Source organism: Lygodium microphyllum, chromosome 16 (genome assembly GCF_053477565.2).
Source record: "Lygodium microphyllum isolate KBCC chromosome 16, Lygodium_microphyllum_v1.1.10, whole genome shotgun sequence".
Taxonomy (NCBI): domain Eukaryota; kingdom Viridiplantae; phylum Streptophyta; class Polypodiopsida; order Schizaeales; family Lygodiaceae; genus Lygodium; species Lygodium microphyllum.
Genome location: NC_141150.1, coordinates 71220784 through 71242262, shown reverse-complemented (window position 1 = coordinate 71242262; position 21479 = coordinate 71220784).

Here is a 21479-nt window from a genome sequence, read left to right as displayed (position 1 = left end):
ATTGGGAATTTGTTGCAGGAAATGAAGAAGAACCAGTTCTTCCTGATGTTCCCAATCAACAGCAAATGCAGGCATTCAAAGCATGGCATGAGAGAGCCAGGAAAGTTATGTACTGGCTGTCTATCAGTATTTCAGACTCTATGATTGTGCATATTCAGGATGCAAGTACGCCAAAGGAGGCATGGGATACTCTGTCAAAGATGTATAGCACAAATACGCAAGCTAGGAAAATGCAGCTCAAGCAAGAGTTGCACAATGTGCAAAGAGAAAATATGAGCATCAATGACTACCACATGAAGGTGAAGAAGATTGCAGATGCACTTGCTTCCATTGGGTCGCCAGTGGAAGATGATGATTTAGTTTCTGTGACCTTGAATGGTCTAGGAAAGGATTATGCACAGTTCCGAACATCCATTTCCGTCCGTGAAAGATTTCCTGATTTTGAGGAGTTGATTGCTCTTCTAATTTCTGAGGAGCAGAGAAATGGTGGTGCAGCTTCAAAAGAAGCTGTCTTCTACTCAAATGCTGGAAGAGGTAGAGGCAGAGGTAGAGGAGGCCGTGGTAGAAATCAGAATATGCAGCAGACTCAAGAAAACCAGTCCTATGGAGGAGGACGTGGTAACTCTAGAGGCAGGGGGAGCCAAAGAGGTCGTGGTGGATGGCAAAGAGGCCAAAATGCAAACAGTAATGTTGAATGCTACTACTATGGTAAAATGGGTCATATGGCTAAAGACTGCTATAAAAAGCAGAATGACATCATGAATGGAAAACTGCAACAAGGGAACTATGCATCTTCTAGCAGACATGGTGATGACAGAAATGAGCATTTGTTCATGGTGCAGCACATGAACAATTCTGTGACAAGTGCAGAAGAAAGCAATGATGTATGGTATGTTGACTCAGGTGCATCAAACCACATGACAGGTCATGCAGAATGGATGGAGGATGCAAGGAAGATGGAAAAACCAGGATTTGTGGAGACTGGTGATGATACTGCACATCCTATTGTGCAGATTGGAAAAATTCCCTTGTCTATGCAGGATGGGAAAAAGAAATACCTGTCCGATGTATTTCATGTCCCGAATATCACCAAGAATCTGGTTTCTGTTGGTCAAATGGTTGAACAGGGCTTGCAGGTCAGATTTACTCCTCATGGATGCTTTGTTGAGGATATGAAAAATAAAGGTCGCTTGATAGCAAAAGGAAAGAAGAAGGGAAGAATGTTTACATTGGATGCAGACATGTCTGAATTGAGTGCATCAATGTTTGCACATGGGACCGGTGTAGTTGCAGATATTGATATCTGGCATAAACGCATTGGTCATGTTAATGTACATCGACTTAAATCAATGCAGGCCCAAAATATTGTTGCAGGATTGCCTAAATTCAAGGTTGCAGAAATGCATAAGGTATGTGAAGCCTGTCAGTTTGGAAAACAGGCAAGGAAACCATTTCCTAGACATGTTCAAGAGAGTGAGAAGCCATTGGAATTAATCCACTCTGATGTGTGGACTACTAAAGCTGCATCTCTTGGGGGCTGTCATTATTTTGTCACTTTTATTGATGACTATAGCAGAAAAGTTTGGGTGTATTTTATGAAAAAGAAAAGTCAAGTTTTTGGGCATTTCAAAACTCTTAAAGCTAGGGTTGAAAAAGAAACAGGCCTGCAAATAAAATGCCTAAGGTCAGATGGAGGGGGAGAGTACCTCTCAAATGAGTTTGCAAGGTTCCTGCAGGAGCATGGCATAAAGCAGCAATATTCATGCAGTCATACCCCACAGCAAAATGGAATTGCAGAAAGAAAAAACAGACATATTGGAGAGGTATCTCGTGCCATGCTCAATGAAAAAGACTTGCCAGATTTTTATTGGGCTGAAGCAGTTGCTACAGCAGTCTACATAATGAACAGGACTCCCACTGCAGCAATACATGGAATGACTCCAGAGGAGAGGTATACTGGTAGGAAACCAGATATTTCTCATTTGAAAATTTTTGGTTGCATTGCCTATGTACATGTGCCAGATGAGCTGAGATCCAAGTTGGATCCAAAAGCTGAGAAGTGCATCTTTATTGGTTACTCTCTGCAGCAAAAAGGGTATAGATGCTATAACCCTTCTACTCGTAAGTTTATAGTGAGCAGAGATGTTGTTTTTGATGAGATGAGTAGCTGGTATAAACCAGTAAATGTGATTGATGATGTAGATGCACAAAATGGTAATGCTGCACAGAATTCACAGCAGCAGTCACAAAATATTAGTGGACCTGGAGCATCCTCTAGCAGTGGTTCACATTCTTCGCCATGGACAGGCAGATTGAGATCAGGAGAATATTCTCAAAGTAATGCAGATAGTGGTATGCAGGTATCACGAAAAGGAAAAGAGAAGGTTGATCAGCCCATGTTTGATGTGAATGCAGGTCACTCTTATGTGGATGGTGAATCCAGTGGCTCAGAACAGAGCATTGATGATGAGTTGGGTATTCCTTCTATTGTTACACCTGGAGTAAGGAAGACCAGGGATGTTTTGAGAGCACCTGGGAGTGAACCTACTTTGCGCAGGTCTACGAGAGCTAGGTATCCTGTGGATAGGCTGAAATATGATGGATTTACAGCCATTCACTATGCATATATGGTTAAAGTGATACAGGAACCAGAACCCACTTCTTTTGAGCAAGCCATGGGAAAAGAAAAATGGGAGAAAGCCATGGATGAAGAAATGGATGCCTTGGAAGCAAATGCTACATGGGAATTGGTACCTTTGCCTAAAGGTAAAAATGCAATTGGCTGTAAGTGGGTTTATAAGGTGAAGCACAATGCTGATGGTTCTGTGAACAGATACAAGGCAAGATTAGTAGTCAAGGGGTATGCACAAACATATGGCATTGACTATGAAGAAACATTCAGTCCGGTTGCAAGGATGGCAACCGTAAGAGCAGTCATTGCTATGGCTGCATCAAAGGGATGGTCTTTACATCAGATGGATGTAAAGAATGCCTTCTTGCATGGTGATTTGCAAGAAGAGGTCTATATGGAGCAGCCACCAGGTTATGTGCATACTGCTCATCCTGAGTTTGTTTGCAGGTTGAAGAAAGCCTTGTATGGTTTGAAGCAAGCACCTAGAGAATGGTCTGACAAGATAGGGCAGTATCTTGTCACTATTGGCTTTTAGATTTCCAAGGCAGATTTCTCACTTTATGTGAGAAAAACAGAGAAAGGTATTATGCTACTTGTCATTTATGTTGATGATTTGATTATGACAGATGACAGTGATGAAGATATCCTTCATGTGAAAATGCTATTGAAGCAGAAGTTTGAGATGAAGGATTTGGGAGAGCTGCGTTATTTCTTGGGCATTGAGGTGATTAGATCACCAAGTGGGATACAGCTCTTGCAGAGGCAGTATGGATTGGACATGCTGTTCAAATATGGGATGACAGGCTGTAAGCCTATTTCAGTTCCTTTGGAGCAGAATGTGAAGCTGAGCACAGATGCAGGTGAGCTTCTAGAAGACCCTACTATGTACAGACGCATAGTAGGAAGTTTGATTTATATGACTATTACCAGGCCAGATTTGAGCTATGCTGTTGGATTGGTAAGTCAGTTTATGCAGGCTCCAAGGAAACCACATTTGGATGCGGCTAGACGCATACTCAGGTATGTGAAGTCCACATTGCAGTATGGACTATTTTATGAGACTGGGGTTCAGATACAGCTACATGGATACATTGATGCTGATTGGGCTGGTAGTATTTCTGATAGAAGATCTACCAGTGGATATGTGTTCTCTTTTGGGAGTGCTGCAGTCACTTGGAGCAGCAAGAAACAGCCTACAGTTGCCTTGTCGAGCACAGAGGCTGAGTACAGGGGTGCAGCAATGGCTGCATGTGAGGTAGCTTGGTTGCATAAGCTACTTTATGATATGCATCAGCCTACAGATGGGCCAGTTGTCATTTGTTGTGACAACATGAGTAGTATACACTTGGCAAATAACCCAGTCTATCATGCTAGAATAAAGCACATTGAGGTGCATTATCACTATGTGCGGGAGAGGGTTTTACTAGGTCTTATTGATCTAGTTTATGTCAGCACAGAGGATCAGGTAGCTGACATATTTACGAAGGCATTGGGCGCAGAGAAGCTGCACAAGTTCAGAGACCTGCTTGGTGTGCAGGAATTGGGATTGAGCTCGAGGGGGAGTGTTGAGATATCGAGCTCCACTCGTGATACGCCAGGGTGACCGTTGTATATTTATGTCACCGACTTGTCAGTTGCAGACGCGGTTGGTACACCGCCCATGAATAATAGCTACATGATAGCTATCCTTATCTACTCTAGTTCGTGGCTTGGTTAGTATGCCACCTTAGTTAGTTGAGTTTGGTTTGAGACCCATATATAGGGTTCTTCTATTTCTTTGTATGAGAGTTCTTTTTGGCTTACACAACTAAGAAGAGGAAAACTATTTTCAGCCTCCACCCTTGTGTGTATTCCCCCATTGTGCAAGCAAGAAAGCTTCAAGTGAGACTCCTTCCTTCTCTCCCACAATCTTGACACGGCTCTGATACCATGTCAAGAATCGCGTGGTGGAGGGGGTTGCTCAAGATGCTGCGCCGAACACACACAGAATGCACAAGGAGAAGCTCACTCAAGAGAGAAGAAGAGAGATGGAGGTCAAAACGTTTTCTTGCTGATTTCTTCTTCTTCTTTTACACACTTTACAATGTACACAAAGTATAGATAAGATACAACATAAAAGGAAAGTGGCCTACTAAGTCAAACAATGCATAATCGACTACACTAGTCGACTGGCGCTATAACTATGCCAGCTGTAAATAGGTGTAACAACCTGAATATAATAAGTAATGAGTCAGTGGCCATGTGAGAGTCATAATGACCACCAACGTGCTAAGTGTAGACGTGTGGACCCATCTAACCAGGCGGTCCATCATCCATGTCCACATGTGTTGAGCTTGTCATCTCAACATGGCAGTGATATGCCTGCTTGCTTCTGTGCTCTGGTCATGACATGCAGTGGGATGGATGTGTCCTCATTGTCAAATGTCTCGACTCCAAGCAGCCCCAAAGGCACTAATGGCACAATTGCCGAGATAGAGGATGGGTTCTGTCTAGGGCAATCGATGAAGAGATGAGTGATGTTGCACTCGACACATCTGAGGTTGACTTTTTCTCTATTCACTTGTTCTCTCTCTAGACAGTGTGATGAGATATGGCCCAGGTGACTACAAGTCCAACACGAGATTGGATCTTGGGTCGGCCCTACGAATCCTCTGTCCTTACCTCTACCTAATTCCATCACCGGTATTGGTTGATAGTTCATTGGGACTGGGTTTCCCTCATCATCGTACGAGACGTAAGGGTTCACATAGGCTTGTCATCTTCGTTAGGCTCCTCCACATAATGGATTGGAGCATCACTTAGTGGATGGGTACGTAGAGTCGTGGTGGCCTGAGTATGCTTGTCAGGTTGATCTCCATCCTAGGGATGGCTGGTTTTGTGTCATTTGGTGTTGGGAGTGCCAACTGGGCTCCTCTTCCAAAGAAATTTGGCGGCATGTTCCCTAGGTACAGTGGATTGTACTGTTGGACATAGGGGAATCTCCTAGACAACCTATAATGCATGGCATCATGGCTGAACCTACCACAATTTGTGCAAGGCCTAGATCTAGGATCCTAACACTCGGCTGGGAGGTGGTTAATGCACACATTGGACGTGCGGTGGAGTTGGTTTCCTCACCAATTCCTACAATTGTGCTAACTCCATTCTCACCTCAGCTAGCTCCTGGCCTTGATCTACACTCTTCCCCTTGTCCTATGTGCTAGGGGATGATCTCTCATTAGAGGTTGTGGTCCTCTGACTAGAGTTGTTGCGGTTCAAACTTCAAGAGATTCTCTCTCTTAGTTGGTCATCCACCCTAATTGCTTCATCAAAGACCCTAGCTAACACATCTTGTTGCAAGCTAGAGTTACTCGCTAAAGCCTTGTACAACTCCTCACTACAAATTTCATTTATGGACACGGTGGAGACAGCTTCTTCATTGGGCCGCTCATTTGTTGGAATTCACTTGAAGAGATTGCATACATGAGTGACATAGTCTCTTATGTCCTCCTTGCCCTTTTGACTGACATTCATCAGTTAGACTATGAGGTTATCATAGTACCTTGCCTTTGAGAATCTTTTGATAAAAAGGTCCTTCAGGTGGGTAAAGTTTGCTTGCTTAGCTGTGCCTAAGTTGGTGTACTATGTCCTACCTTTATCGCCTAAGCAGAGCCCAAAATCCTGGGAGTGTTGTGCAAGGTCCATGAGACCGTTGGCCTCGCAAACTTTCTCGAAATGCTCTACAAAGCTATATGGGTTGTTCCTAGGCTGTGGTACTTGTCCAGCTGCTTAGCTACTGCATGGATTTTTTATTGGTTGTTTACCATAGCAGCACAGAGGATCAAAAAATGGAGTAGAGGAGCAGAAAAATGGAAGAAGGAGATAACCAAAAGGGCATAGGACAAAGGAAGGAAAAGGCGCCTCGGATGACCCTGAAAAATTTGAATGACGACCTCTCCAGAAGGCCTCAGTGTCGCCTTGAGAAAAGAAAAGAGTAAAAGCACACCATTAAATGTGAAGGCACTCCCGAAACCTTATAAAAGAGTGCTGGGCTCACTCCTATGCAAATTGTATGCATTAGCTGGGGATGGGATAAGTTAGAACGGCGGGAAATAGGAAAGGAGGGCCTGGGCTAATGGCCGGCCATGTAAAAAGTAGGGATGACCACCCAAAAAGTAGTGCATGTATATAAAGTTCAAAAGTGAATGAGAAACTCATTCTTGTGTGTGGCCAAAGCTTCTTCTTCTTTCTCTCTTGTTTCTTGTCTTCTTGCTTGTGCTTGAGTGAGAGAGTGAGGGAGTGAGTGTGTGAGAATGTGGGATCGTAGAGAAGAAGCTCCCCATCTTCTCTCTTCATCTTCTCTTCTCTTCTCTTGCGTGGTTATGGAGGATGGAGCTTGAGGGAGAGGGCTTGAGGATGCTTGAGCTTGCCACAAGGATCGTGGAGCTACTGGAGTGCAAGAGAGAGGAGGGAACTCGATCGAGCATCAAGGTAAGCTCACTACACCCGTAAGGTAGGCATTGGACGTCAGCTATGTGAGAGGTAGCCATGGCCGCTCAGCTTGAAACACTTAACCAATAAGAGGTTCGTAGGTCTCGAGTAGAGCTCCGTAGCTCCCCTCCATTTTGGTCCCATTGTCGAGACCGACAGAATCGAGCCTTGAGTCCCGCACGCATCGAATCGAGCATAGAAGTACTGTTTGCAACCTGAATCGGTGCTCGAGATAGTTAGGAGATTTAGGAGGTTTTGATCCTTGAAGCAAGTAAGTATTTTGATTTGTTGTTGAATATTAGAGTAGGACCATCCATCTCCATCTCTGGTTTTGATTTTGGTTGCATTAGGTTAAGATTAGGATAGGAAAAAGAAGGAAAACAGAAGGGTTTTGCTGTTGGAAACAATGAAATAGGGGCACAGATTCAGATTTCAGGCTGGAAGAGTATGAGGGATTAATTTATGAGGTTATAGTAGGCTGGGATGCGGCAATAAGAGGCCTAGGGAACTAGGAAACACCACATTTGACATTCTGCCTTTTGAGAAGAGAGTGAGCTTGAGAACCAGTGACATTCTGCCTTCTGAGAAGAGAGTGAGCTTGAGAGCTAGGGGGGAGAGAGAGAGAGAGAGAGAGAGAGAGAGAGAGAGAGAGAGAGAGAGAGAGAGAGAGAGAGAGAGAGAGAGAGAGAGAGAGAGAGAGAGAGAGAGAGAGAGAATGAGTGAGTGAGAAAGCAGTAAGGAGATCGTTGAGGTGCCGATCGATTCGAGCGCCACATTGATTCCAGGTATGCCTGGCAATTCCTTGCATTGTTTTGCACCTATTTGGAAGGCACGGGATGATTCCAGGGAGTAGGCATTGACCTTGAAGCATCACGCACAACCCGCGAACCGTCGTCTGCACCGTCGGACCAGTCTGTCCGACCCCCAAAATAGGACCGTCCGACTCCGAGAATCGGACCACTTTTCTGATCCGATTCCCAGAATCAGATCACTCCCATAATCGGATTGGACCACTCCCAGAATCGGACCACGTGTCAAAATTGGACCATGTGTCCTAGTCCCAGATTTGGGCCACTCGACCCATCGCAGTAGTCAGACCCCCATTCTGACTAGGGAAATCGGACCAAAGTAAAATTTGATCACCATGTCCGAGTCTCAAATCGGATCAACTGCGATAATCAGACCACTTTTTCTTATTGTGAAAATCGAACCAGCTCGTCTGATTCCCAGAATTGGACCAACGTATTCAACTCCCAGAATCGGACCACTTCACTAGAACTTTAAATAGAGGGTTTTTAAACATGCCCTACAGTCCTGGCCACCCTGTTTACATCTCTGACCCCCTAGGAAATCCAATCTAGCCCTTAGAAGCCAGAGGCAAGACATGACAACCGAGGATTCACGCCGAACGGCTAGACACTGAGTAGACTAAATTTAGAATTTGGCTTGAATTTCAATGACCAACCAACCAACCCTGAAGCAGAATAGAGAACGCAGCATGGACTTTTAGTAAGACCTTAGATTAGCCAGAACCTATGCTTAGAGCCATATCAGGCTATGAACATGAGGGGAAGAGTGGATTTTGCATTAAGCATTTCTTGCATCCGCACCTCACTTTTGATTTCATCACCAACAGTGCACTACAAGAAAAGGAGAAGCCTATTTTCGCACTGAGCACTAGAAAGCATGAAGCACAACTTGTGAATAAGATTGAAAACTGCTTTCAATAACAAGGAACTCATCAGGAGACATAATAACATCAAGGAACCCACTATTTGGACAAGATCCCAAAACATAGTTGGCTACCTGAGAGCCCCATCAGTAGGACCCTAAGAGGACACGAAGATCCAGAAGGCGACAACATAGAGGATCGGACGCTATTGGAGCTACTCAAATTGATCGACGACCTTGTGGAGCTGGAAGTGAGAGCAACGTCAGGATCACAAGGCGGACAAGGAGAGGACCGAGGAGAGGACCGACTGGACTTGAGAGAATTCCCAATCTTAGTGCAGGAGTTAGTCAATGAGTATGACTTGTTGACTAGGACGGTAGTTCAGGGCAGATGAGTAGAGGAAGTGGTAGCAAACCTAGAAGAGGAAATAAAGGCGATTAGAAAGGCGCTAGAGAGCATAATTGCCTGTAACCACGAGCAAAAGACTAGAAAACTCCAACAAGATGTAGACATGTATGAGGCCCGGGGTGTGCTAGCCTTGGCTGGTGCAGCTAAAGAAGGACCAAATGCAGAGAGAGAGCAAGCAATAGAGGCTGACTTATCATTGAGTGAACTTCTAGCCAAGCGGCTCATGGACAATACGTCCACTGAGCAGAGCGCAACAGCCCTAGCCACAACATTACTCTCGGGATTAGGGGTCATGCAACGGGCAAAGGGGCAATCTAGGATCCCTATTGTAGCAAAGCAGCTAGACAAGTATGAACCTAGCAATGACCCATATAGCTTTATGGAGCAATTTGAACAAGTGTGTGAAGCAAACGGTCTCACGGACCTTGCACAACGCTCTCAAGCTTTCGGGCTATGTTTAGGTGATAAGGGGAGAATTTTGTACACTAGTCTAGATGTAGCTGAGCGCATGAACTTTGCCCATCTTAAAGACCTCTTTATCAAGAGATTCTATGAGGCAGGGTACTCTGACAATCTCATAGTTTGGTTGATGAATGTCAGTCTCAGAGGGAAAAGGAAGATGTAAGAGACTACGTCACTCATGTGCGTAGCCTCTTCAAGAGGATCCCTGCCAATGAGTGACCTAACGAGAAGGCTGTGTGTACCATGTTTATAAATGGAATTCGAAGCGATGAGCTCTACAAGGCTTTGGTAGCAACTCCACTCTACATTGAGATGTGTTAGCTAGAGCTTTTGAAGAGGAAATAAGGGTGGATGATCAACTTAGGGAGCGAAGCATGAGGAACACCAATCGGGACAGTACAAGCCAGAGAGCTCTAGAGCGGACAACAGCTTTAGGAGAGAGAGAGAACTCTAGCATATGGGATAAGGGAAAGGGTGTTGACCAAGGCCAGGAGCTGGCTAAGGTAAGAATGGAGCTTGCATGATTGCAAGAACAGATGAGGAAGCCTGTGAGATCGCATGTGTGGTGTATACACTATGGTGGAAACCACCTCCCAGTTGAGTACCAAGATCCTAGATCTAGGCCATGATCGAATTGTGGTAGGTTTGGTCATGATGCATTACATTGTAGATTGCCAAGGAGATTCCCATATGTGCAGCAATACAACCCTCCATACATAGGCAACAGGCCACCTAACCTCTTTGGCAGGGGAGCCCAGTTGGCGCTTCCAGCACCAAATGACTCAAGCCCAGCCATTCCTAGGTTAGAGATGAATCCAACAGGCATATCTAGACCATCAGGGCCCTATGTAACCCATCCACTGAGTGACGCTCCTGTTCACTATGTGGAAGAACCTAGTGAAGAGGAGACCTATGTGAACACGTACATATCCTATGATGAGGAAGGCAATCCAGTCCTAATGGACTATCGAACAGTACCGGTAATGGCGTTAGGTAGAGGAAGAGGTAGACGCTTTGGAGGACCAACCAATCTCATGCTAGACTTGCAGTCATCTAGGCCATATTTCATCACGCTGCCCAGAAAGGAAACATGCAAACAAGGACAAAGCTAACCTTCGATGCACCAAGTGTGGAATCGCACACCTATTTCCTGACTATCCTAGACGGAAGCCATCAACTAGTTCTGCAAACGTGCCCTCCGTACCCTTGGGGCTGTTCGGTGTGGAGACCTTTGGCAGTGAGGATACGCCCATCCCACTGCATGTCATGACACGAGCACACATACAAAACAAACAGGCATCTCATTGCCTGGGCCAAGTAACCTGGATGCATCCTCGTTGGGAAAGAAAAGCCAGAGGAGAAGGAGAAAGATAACGGATGCAAATATTACCCTTAAGACTGAGGAAGCTACAATGCTAGTGGCAGGAAAGAGGGTCACTGATACAGAGGCAGAGACCTCAGCTCCTAAGACAACAGAACTAGGGAGTGCCAATGTAGGGAATACCCCCACCCCAAACGACAACTCGAGGCTATAGGCAAAGTCAAGGAGTGGGTCAAGGACGCCCAAGAACACCTTAAAGACATAGAGCCCATATTGGATGACCGAATGGAAGACCTCTCTATTGTGAGTACACCCATTTCACCATCGTGACCTCAATCGGGGAACGTACCTACACAATGTGAGATGCCACAGAGGCAAGACTAAGAAGAAGCATGTCAGCAAGCTAACTAAGACATATGGCCAAAGAGTGCTGACCAAGGAGGAAGGCAACCACCCAGCAACCTCCTCACCACTTTAGTAACCACTCCTGTGAGCCTAGGAGATATGCTTCGGTCGCACCTTTCCTTATGGAAAGAATTAAAGTATTGGGTGGAGGGAAAAGAGGAGCATACTGCCACTGACTTGCAAGAGCAGGACATAGTCACGTAGATTCCAAGCCTAACGCTACACTCAGTTCCAAGGTCACTGCACCTCAATGCTTTCTGGGAAGACACTGAGATGCATGCAATCTTACCTATCTTAGCCTTGGGGGATGTAATACGAAAAGGAATCGTAGACATAGGCGCCTGTATCAGTGTCTTGAGCCACGCAGTTCTACAAGCCTGGGGAAACCCACCCATGGAAACGGCTAGGTTCAATGTTACATTGGCCAACGGAATGAAGGTCAGACAATTCGGGGTCCTAAAGAGCTGGCCAGTGAAGGTCGTAGGGGTGCAGTTTTCCGTGAACTTCATTGTCATGAAGGGACTGGACTATGACATATTGCTAGGCCGACCCTGGATGAGGAACGCGTGAGTTATTGAAGATTGGGGTAACAATCTCATCTTCTTGGGTAATAGAATAGAAGCAGTAAGGGTTGAGATGGATACCTGAAAGACTACCCTAGCCGACCTTGATGCTATCTCAACCATGCTAAAAGGTGATGCACAAGCAAGCAAACCCTATGGGTCATTGACCAAGTACATCCCTTGCCCTGAGGATGAGCGGGATTGGATGCATGTCTTGGCAACGATTGACCTACCGTTCTCATATGAAGAAGAGCTATATAGGCAAGCTACTAAATCACCAAGCAGGTTAGTAAGGGAGCCCATCGTGCCACTCTACATGATGGCAAGAAGCTCATGTAACTCGAGAAAATGGTCTCGTTACATGTCCCCACCAACAAGCTCGAGCTTCAGGAAATCATAGAGTGCCTGACCGATAAACTGAAGGGCAACATGGCTACTAATCTAAAACCCCTAAGTGATCTCTTGGCTAGGCCTGAGTGAAAATGGACCAAAATTCACGATCTTAACCTGTTATACAATCAGGCTTTAGTGACTGACGAAGAGGAGATTGGAGAGGAAAACCTAGGGGATGACAAGCAGTCAAAGGGGCAAGATTCTGATGATGAGGAGTACGAGGACTGCCACTCTATTGGAGAGGAGAGTGAAGAAGAGTTAGACATGATAGAATATGACACTGAAGGGAGAGCGATCGAACAGTTCAAGGCAGACTCTAGGCCTAGAAGGGAAAGGGAAGGCTGGAATGAAAGAGAAGTCATGCGGATGGAGTGCGATAGATCCTGGTTAGAGCATATTGGAGCCATGGATTACAGGCAGGCAGGGGTGGCGCAACCATTGGTAGTTCCAGTGCTTAAGATGGATACACCTACTAAATTACAACCCCCTAATGCACAAAAGGGGACTTGCTAGTTCACCTAAGGTGCAGATGGCTAAAGGAGGAGGCCAGGAAGCGAACTAAGGACTTAGAATTAGAGAGGAAAAAGAAGCCACAGGATCTCCCCAAACACTTCACGAAGTTTAAGAAGGGTGATAGAGTGGTGATTCTGCTAGGAGCAAAGAGACAAGGGCAAACCAGTGAGCCAATTGAGGGACCCACCAAGGTCAAGGAAGTCAACTTGGTAGGGGAAGGCAAGAAGCCTCGACCTGTGTACATTGCTGACGACTTGATTAAGGATGAGGAGACTAAACTTGTTGCTCTCCTACGAGAGTATGTCGATGTGTTTGCCTGGTCCTTGGAGGAACTTAAAGGAGTTGATCCTAGGGTTGTGACCCATAGTATCCCAATGGTTCTAGATGCGGTATCAACAAAGCAATGACCTTACCCTATGAATCCCAAAGATGCCCATGCAGTGAAGGAGGAAATCAATAAGCTCATGAAGGCGGGATTTATATATGAGATTGAACACACGGATTGGGTATCACCCAATCCGTGTGCTCAAAGAAGGTAGGATTTATATATGAGATTGAGCACACAGATTAGGTATCACCCATAAGATCGTTATGAAAAAGAATGGTAAAATTTGAGTGTGCGTGAATTACAAGAAAGTTAATGCCACTACGAAGAGGGACAACTACCCCTTACTATATACCGAGCACATTCTAGAGAGGGTGGGAGGCAAAGAAGCCTACAACTTCTTGGATGGCTTCTTTGGCTATAATCAAGTGCAAGTGCACCCTGACGACAAGCACAAGACTGCCTTCGCCACAGAGTGGGGTGTATTCGCCTACATCGTTATGCCCTTTGGGCTAAGGAGACTTATCTTAAAAATCCAACCATACCAACTAATCGTCGGCCAACTCTATAGGTTAGGACAAGACAGTTTGCTGCGTAGATGTGTGTGTGAGCATGAGAAAGGGAAGATGTCTATTAATGAGTATGCACTGAAGGTAAGGAGCATTGCAAATGCATTGGGAGTGATTGATGCAATGCCCAATGATGATGATTTGGTGTCGTCTACCTTGGGCAGACTTAACAATGAAAAGGCTTGGAAGTCTTTTGTAACTGCCATATATGTCAGAAAGCCATTTCTAGATTTGGATGAGTTGGTCTCCCTTATGATCACTGAAGAGATCAACATGCAGAGTGAGACATCTGAAAGAAGTTGTGAACAGGTCCAAGCTTTCTACTCCAGTTCAAGAAGGGGATGTGGTAGGTTCTCTTCAAGAGGCCATGGTACAGGACGTGGTAGTGACAACTAGCAAAATAGATTGAATCAACAATTTGGCGATATGCAGGTTTTAGGAGGTCGTGGTAACTTTAGAGGCAGGGGGAGCTTTAGAGGAAGATGTGGATGGCAGAACAGAGGCTCTAATAACTCTGGTATTGTGTGTCACTACTGTGGCAAAATAGGTCATATTGCAGGCCAATGTTATGCTAAGAAAGATGATATTCGTAGTGGTAAGTTGCAGCAAGGAAACTATGCGTCGTCTTCACAACAGAATGAAGACAAAAATGAACGTCTGTTTGTTATGCAACATATGCTGAATGCTGTTACAAGAAAGGGAACACATGATGATGTTTGGTATGTTGATTCAGGTGCATCCAATAGCCATGCAGAATGGTTTGGAGAGATGCAGGATTTGCAAAATGTAGGTTATGTGCAGACGGGTGATGATTCATGCCACCCAATTTCACACATTGGAAAAGTTCCCTTGTCCTTGCATGATGGTAAGACAAAAAGTCTTTCAGATGTATTACTTGTGCCATCTATTACAAAGAACTTGGTATTAGTCAGTCAAATGGTAGAGCAAGGGCTGCAAGTCAGATTTAATGCAAAGGGTTGCTTTGTAGAAGACTTCAATGACAAGTGCAGGTTGGTAGCAAAGGGAAGTAGAGTTGGACGTATGTTTACTTTGGATGCTGGAATTCCTACTATGAATGCTGCTATGTATGCTAAAGGAAAAGGTGTTGTTGTAGATATTGAAATTTGGCATAAAAGCATTGGACATGCAAATGTACAAAGGCTAAAATTAATGCAGTCCAAAGGGTTGGTTACAGGTTTGCCTACATTTAGAGTTGCAAAATTTCATAAGGTATGCGAAGCATGCCAGTTTGGTAAGCAGGCAAGACAACCCTTTTCACATGATAGAGATGTAAGCAGAAATATCCTTGAGGTTATGCATACAGACATTTGGGGGACCTACACAAAATGTATCTCTTGGAGGCAGTTCATACTTTGTCACATTCATTGATGATTGTTCTAGAAAGCTGTGGGTATATTTTATGAAGGAAAAGAGTGAAGCGTTTGAGCACTTTAGAACTTTCAAGGCTTGAAAGTAAAGTGCTTGAGGTCAGATGGAGGGGGAGAGTACCTCTCGAATGAGTTCAATGATTTTCTAAGGTTTCATGGGATAAAGAGACAGTTCACATGCAGATATACCCCATAGCAAAATGGGGTTGCAGAAAGGAAAAACATGCATATTGCAGAAGTTGCACGTGCCTTGATGGCTGAAAAGAATATGCCTAAGCATTTTTGGTCTGAGGTTGTTTATACTGCTGTTTATATTATGAACAAAACTCCCACAGCTGTAGTTCATGGGATGACTCTTGAAGAATGCTTTACTGGCAAGAAGCCTGATGTATCGCACTTGAAGGTATTTGGCTATGTTGCATACGTTCATGTGCCAGATGAGCTACGAAAGAAGCTTGATCCAAAGGCAAAAAAATGTGTTTTTATTGGATACTCTTTAGAGAAGAAAGGGTATCGCTGTTATAACCCTGTCACATGTAAGTTCAGAGTGAGTAGGGATGCCATCTTTGATGAAATGAGGAGTTGGTATGGATCTAGTGGTGATGCATTGGGTGATGATGATGATCATGACACTTATGTGTAGGCTGAAAAGCAAGAATCACGGACTCTTAATGGACCAGAGACATCATCTGGTAGTCCTTAGTCTGGGAGACTAAGGAGTACCTCTACATCTTCAGGTGCATCTAGTAGCACTACAGGTAAAGAAAAAGGAAAGAATAAAGTGTCAGATAGCATTGATGCAGTTCTTGATGGAGACTCTAGTGGCTCAGAGAGCTTGGATGATGAGCTTTGTATTCCTTCTATCAGGACACCAGGTGTATAGAGAGCTCATAGTAATGTAAAGGCTCCATTGAGTGATCCGGTGGTACACAAATCTAGTAGGGTCAGATACCCTATTAAAAGATTTGGATTTGAAGGTTATACATCTCACCATTATGCTTATATGGTGAAACTAGTTGAGGATGTTGAGCCCACATGTTTTGAGGAGGCTGTTGGTCATGCTCATTGGGATGCAGCAATGGATGAGGAGATGGCTGCATTAGAGGCCAATAAGACTTGGGATCTAGTATCATTTCCGAAGGGCAAGAAAGCTATTGGATGTAAGTGGGTTTATAAGATTAAGAACAATGCAGATGGTTCTATTAGTAGGTACAAAGCTAGGCTGGTTACAAAAGGCTATGCCAAGACACATGGCATAGATTATGAAGAAACCTTCAGTCCAGTTGCTAGGATGGAAACTGTCAGATGTGTGATTGCTTTGGCAGCAACCAAAGGTTGGAGGTTGCAGCAAATGGATGTGAAGAATGCCTTCTTGCATGGTGATTTGCAGGAAGAAGTGTATATGGATCAACCAGCAGGTTATGAAGATTTAGAGCATTCCACGTATGTGTGCAAGTTGAAGAAGGCGCTCTATGGGATCAAGCAAGCACCTAGAGCATGGTCTGATAAGATCAGAGAGTATATTGTCAATATTGGCTTTTATGTTTTTGATGTTGATCACTCACTTTATGTGAGAAAGGGAGATGCAGGTTTGGTCATCATAGTCATCTATGTGGATGACTTGATTATTAAAGGTGATAGTGATAGTGGGATTGCTGAAGTCAAGGATTTTTTGAAAAAGAAGTTTGAGATGAAGGATTTAGGTGAGCTAAGTTACTTCCTTGGCATTGAGGTGATCAGATGTGATGATGGTATATGGTTGTCCCAAAGACAGTATGGCTTGGATATGTTGTCCAAGTATGGTATGACAACATGCAAACCACTTTCAGTCCCGTTAGAGCAGAATGTAAAGTTGAGTACTGATGTTGGGGATGAGATAGAAGACCCTACTATGTTCAGGAGGATAGTGGGGAGTTTGATCTACATGACCATTACAAGGCTAGACTTGAGCTACGCTGTTGGTCTTGTGAGTCAGTTTATGCAAGTACCTAGAAAGCCACATTTGGATGCAGTCAGACGCATATTGAGATATGTGAAGTCCACATTACATTATGGACTTTTCTATGAGGCAAGTACAGATGTATAGGTGTTTGGATACACAGATGCAAATTGGGCTGGTAGTATGTCTGATAGAAGATCTACCAGTGGATACATGTTCTCTTTTGGTAGTGCAGCAGTTGCTTGGAGCAGCAAAAAGCAATCTATAGTTGCTTTGTCGAGTACAGAGGCTGAGTATAGAGGTGCTGCTGTTGCAGCATGTGAGGTAGTATGGCTACAAAAGTTAATGGCTAATTTGGATGTGCATGTGGAAGGTCCAGTTGTCATTTATTGTGACAACATGAGTAGTATACAGTTGGCTAGGAACCCTGTGTTCCATGCCAGGACAAAACATATTGAGGTACACTACCACTTTGTGGGAGAGAAGGTACTAGCAAATGAGATTAACTTAGTGTATGTTAGCACACATGATCAGATAGCTTACATCTTCACGAAGGCAATGGGTATAGAGAAGCTTCAAAAGTTTCGAAGCTTACTTGGAGTTGCAGAGATACAATTGAGCTTGAGGGGGAGTGTTGAGATGACAAGCTCAACACATGCGGACATTGATGATGGACCGCCTGGTTAGATGGGTCCACACGTCTACACTTAGCACGTCAGCGGTCATTATGACTCTCACATGGCCACTGACTCATTACTTATTATATTCAGGTTGTTACACCTATTTACAACTGGCATAGTTATAGCACTAGTCGACTAGTGTAGTCAGTTATGCATTGTTTGACTTAGTAGGCCACTTTCCTTTATGTTGTATCTTATCTATACTTTGTGCACATTGTAGAGTGTGTGGAAGAAGAAGAAGAAACCAGCAAGAAAATGTTTTGGCCTCCATCTCTCTTCTTGTCTCTTGAGTGAGCTTCTCCTCGTGCATTCTGTGTGTGTTCGGCGCAGCATCTTGAGCAAGTCCCCCCACCACGCGATTCTTGACACCCTCAAGAAAATGGCCAAGAAGAATCCACAAATAAAATCCTAGTCAATGTGCTTACTAAAATAGTATCCACATCACGAAGTGACTAGGATAACAAATTGATAGCAGCCTTGTGGGCCTATCGTACAGCTTATAAGACGGCTGTAGGAGGACATACACCGTTTAGGCTGACTTATGGAACGGAGGCCATTCTACCCTTAGAGTTCTTTGTCCCTAGCTTAAGGATAGCATCTTAGGAGCATTGGGAGGGAAGAGAAGCTTGGACCAACCGCTTAGTGGAGTTAGAGCATCTCATGGAGACTCGATTCTCAGCCACCCACGCTCTGATTTGTGAGAAGGCACGACGAAAGATGTGGTTTGACAAGCATGTCAAATAGTGCAACTTTGATCAGGGGGACCTTGTTCTACTATACTTTGTGAAGGGTCACAAACAGAAAATGAAATTTTGAGGACTAGGACCTTTCCGAGTACGTGCAATTAGTAGAACAAGCAATGTTGAGTTGGAGACGCTTGAAGGTGAAGGAATAGGCTTCTTCAATGGTAGTCGCATGAAAAAGTACTATCCTCCTCCCATCCGTTGCACAAGCCACCTATGCTTGAAGCCCATGTCAACGTTTGCATGGCCACAATTACGAAACTAATAGATCAAGATGAAGAAGCAGTGGCACCCGCCTACCTACGAATCACGGTCACTGTAGAACAGACGTATTCTTTTGATGCCTTGATCGACGAAGGTGCCAACTATAATATCTTGACGCATGACCATTGGACACACATTGGTCAACCTAAATTACAGCCCATAAATGCTAAACTCAGCCTATTTGGGAGCAACACTTACTCACTCTTAGGAAAATGCAAAGTAGTTGTCTCCATCGAGTCTGAAAGCATCCCAGTCTCCTTTTATGTGTTGCCAAACACTAAAGGGGCTGTAAATAAGTCACTACTAGGTCGCACTTTTTAAAAACCCACGAACTGCAATGTGGACTATAACCTAGATTGCATCCATCTTGCTATAGGCAATGTGCGCATTGTGACTACTTTTAGCAAGTGTTATCTTGAGCCTTCCACAATTGCAGAGCCATCGATAGAGACCCCTATGACCAAGCCTAGGGAGAAGGGCAGTGATATCTCACCCCACGCTCAAATTGCTAGAACCAAGCCCACCAAGGCCATTCACAATGCCAAAGAGTCCATGCTCATATGGGTGCCAAAACTGCAAGGGTCACCTCCGTGTAAACCGCAGAAACGTGCTTCTAAACGCACAAACTATCAGTCACAGCCTAAGAGGCAGCTCAAATGATATCAACATAAATGCACTACCACGCTGCGATGGATCCCCAAAGATCTCTTGAGAGCACAAGGATACTATGAGGGCAACCCTTGGATATGGGTGCCTAAGAGTGGACATTCAAGAGGCTCAACTCTAAGCAACCCCACTCCAGCTAGAGAGGCTGGCACATACAAAGCACAAACTGCAAAGAAAGCTGGACGAGCACTGGTTGTGATTAATGAATCCCAACACATTTATTGTCCCAAGCTAGATGCCCCAGCATCATCCAAGTCAGAGGAGTTGCACACCCCCATGCCGACTCAGATAGAATGCAGCACACCTCCTATGCCACTGGAGCCCCTTGCAGCATCTCAAAGTGCTCCTGAGTGCAAAGTCCCATATGTGACGTCATCAATGGAGTCACCACTATCCAGCCCAATTACACCACCACCACCACCAGGCCTTAGGCCTTCGTATGAAAGACGATCTTTCCTTTCAGTGGCCAAGGATCTTGCTGAGACCTCAAAGATGACGTAGTGACATGCATCAAGGAGTTAGACAACACCTTCACCACATTCGCTAGGAGCTATGAGAGGCTTGACTTAGGACTTCTTGATGAGCCTCTTGCTTCTGATGTTCATGTGTTTCCATGCACTTGGAAAGACTATGAGTTTATGGCCATAAAATTTCCCAAAATTGCCGTCGAATTAATCGCTAATGGAGAAATCTCAAAGGAGCAAGCTGTTCTCATAAGACTAATCACCTCTTACCACAAGCCTACTCGCTCTACACCTAAACAAGAATAGGAGGAGCTCACATAGCTGGCCAGCTCCGCTTCTTCGTTCTTACAACTATGGTATGCCTTGTGACTCCAATGGGAGAAAAAAGGCTGCCGTATCATGACCAATGCTGAGCAAAGAAGGGCAATCAAAACAATTGAACACGACCCTACTTATGTGGCACCTCTTTCATTTAGGGTTTTGGCCATTACAGGCAACATACACTTAGATGAACAAGTGTTGGCCCACCCTTACATTGACCAATTTCTCACGGAAGAGGAGTTGCACATTGCTAGTTGCCTCAACTCTGGGGACATCTTTCATGATATCTTGACCTATATCACCCAAGCTTCCATACAACCATGCGAACTTGATCGTCATGCCTAGCTTGAATATAACCCTAACCTTTATACTTGGATGTTGGCCAAGTAACTCGCCCCACACAGTCTATGCGAGCCCTCCTTCCCCCCTTGCTAATCCTAGGAAGAATTTCCTTAAAACTTAAGGAAAGGGGGGGGAGCAAAGTGAGAGCCAAGTGATGTAGCAAGATGTATAATGGATGAAAATGATCAACTGAATTCAAATAGGAAAGAATCCAAGGAGGAAATAAATGTTGCTTGTGAATTATTTCCAAGTTTCATGCCTCTGAATTAGCATGGCAAATTGTCACACGAACTCTTTCTTGGGTTTTTGTTAGTGATGAGTCAATTTATAATGCTAATGTTGGCTTGGTGTGATGACATGGACCTACCATGGCAAGACAGAGTAAACTCCCATTCATTGAAGCGGAGCTGACAAAGTATGGAATCAACATCGAGACACGTGGATTTAGCCAGTTCACATTCAAGCATACCATGAATTTAGATGAAGCCATCTTGGAAGAGCCGGCCATGAGGGAGTTGTGTTGAGATATCGAGCTCCACTCGTGATATGCCAGGGTGACCGTTGTGCATTTATGTCACGGACTTGTCAGTTGCAGATGCGGTTGGTACACCGCCCATGAATAATAGCTACATGACAGCTATCCTTATCTACTCTAGTTCTGGCTCAGTTAGTATGCCATCTTAGTTAGTTGAGTTTGGTTTGAGACCCATATATAGGGTTCTTCTATTTCTTTGTAATTGACTTCTTTTTGGCTTACACAACTAAGAAGAGGAAAACTATTTTCAGCCTCCACCTTTGTGTGTATTCCCCCATTGTGCAAGCAAGAAAGCTACAAGTGAGACTCCTTCCTTCTCTCCCACAATCTTGACATGGTATTAGAGCCTTGTTCGTGGTAAGGAGCTCAAGAAAGCAAGGCAAGCTCGCGGTGTTCTGGTAAGA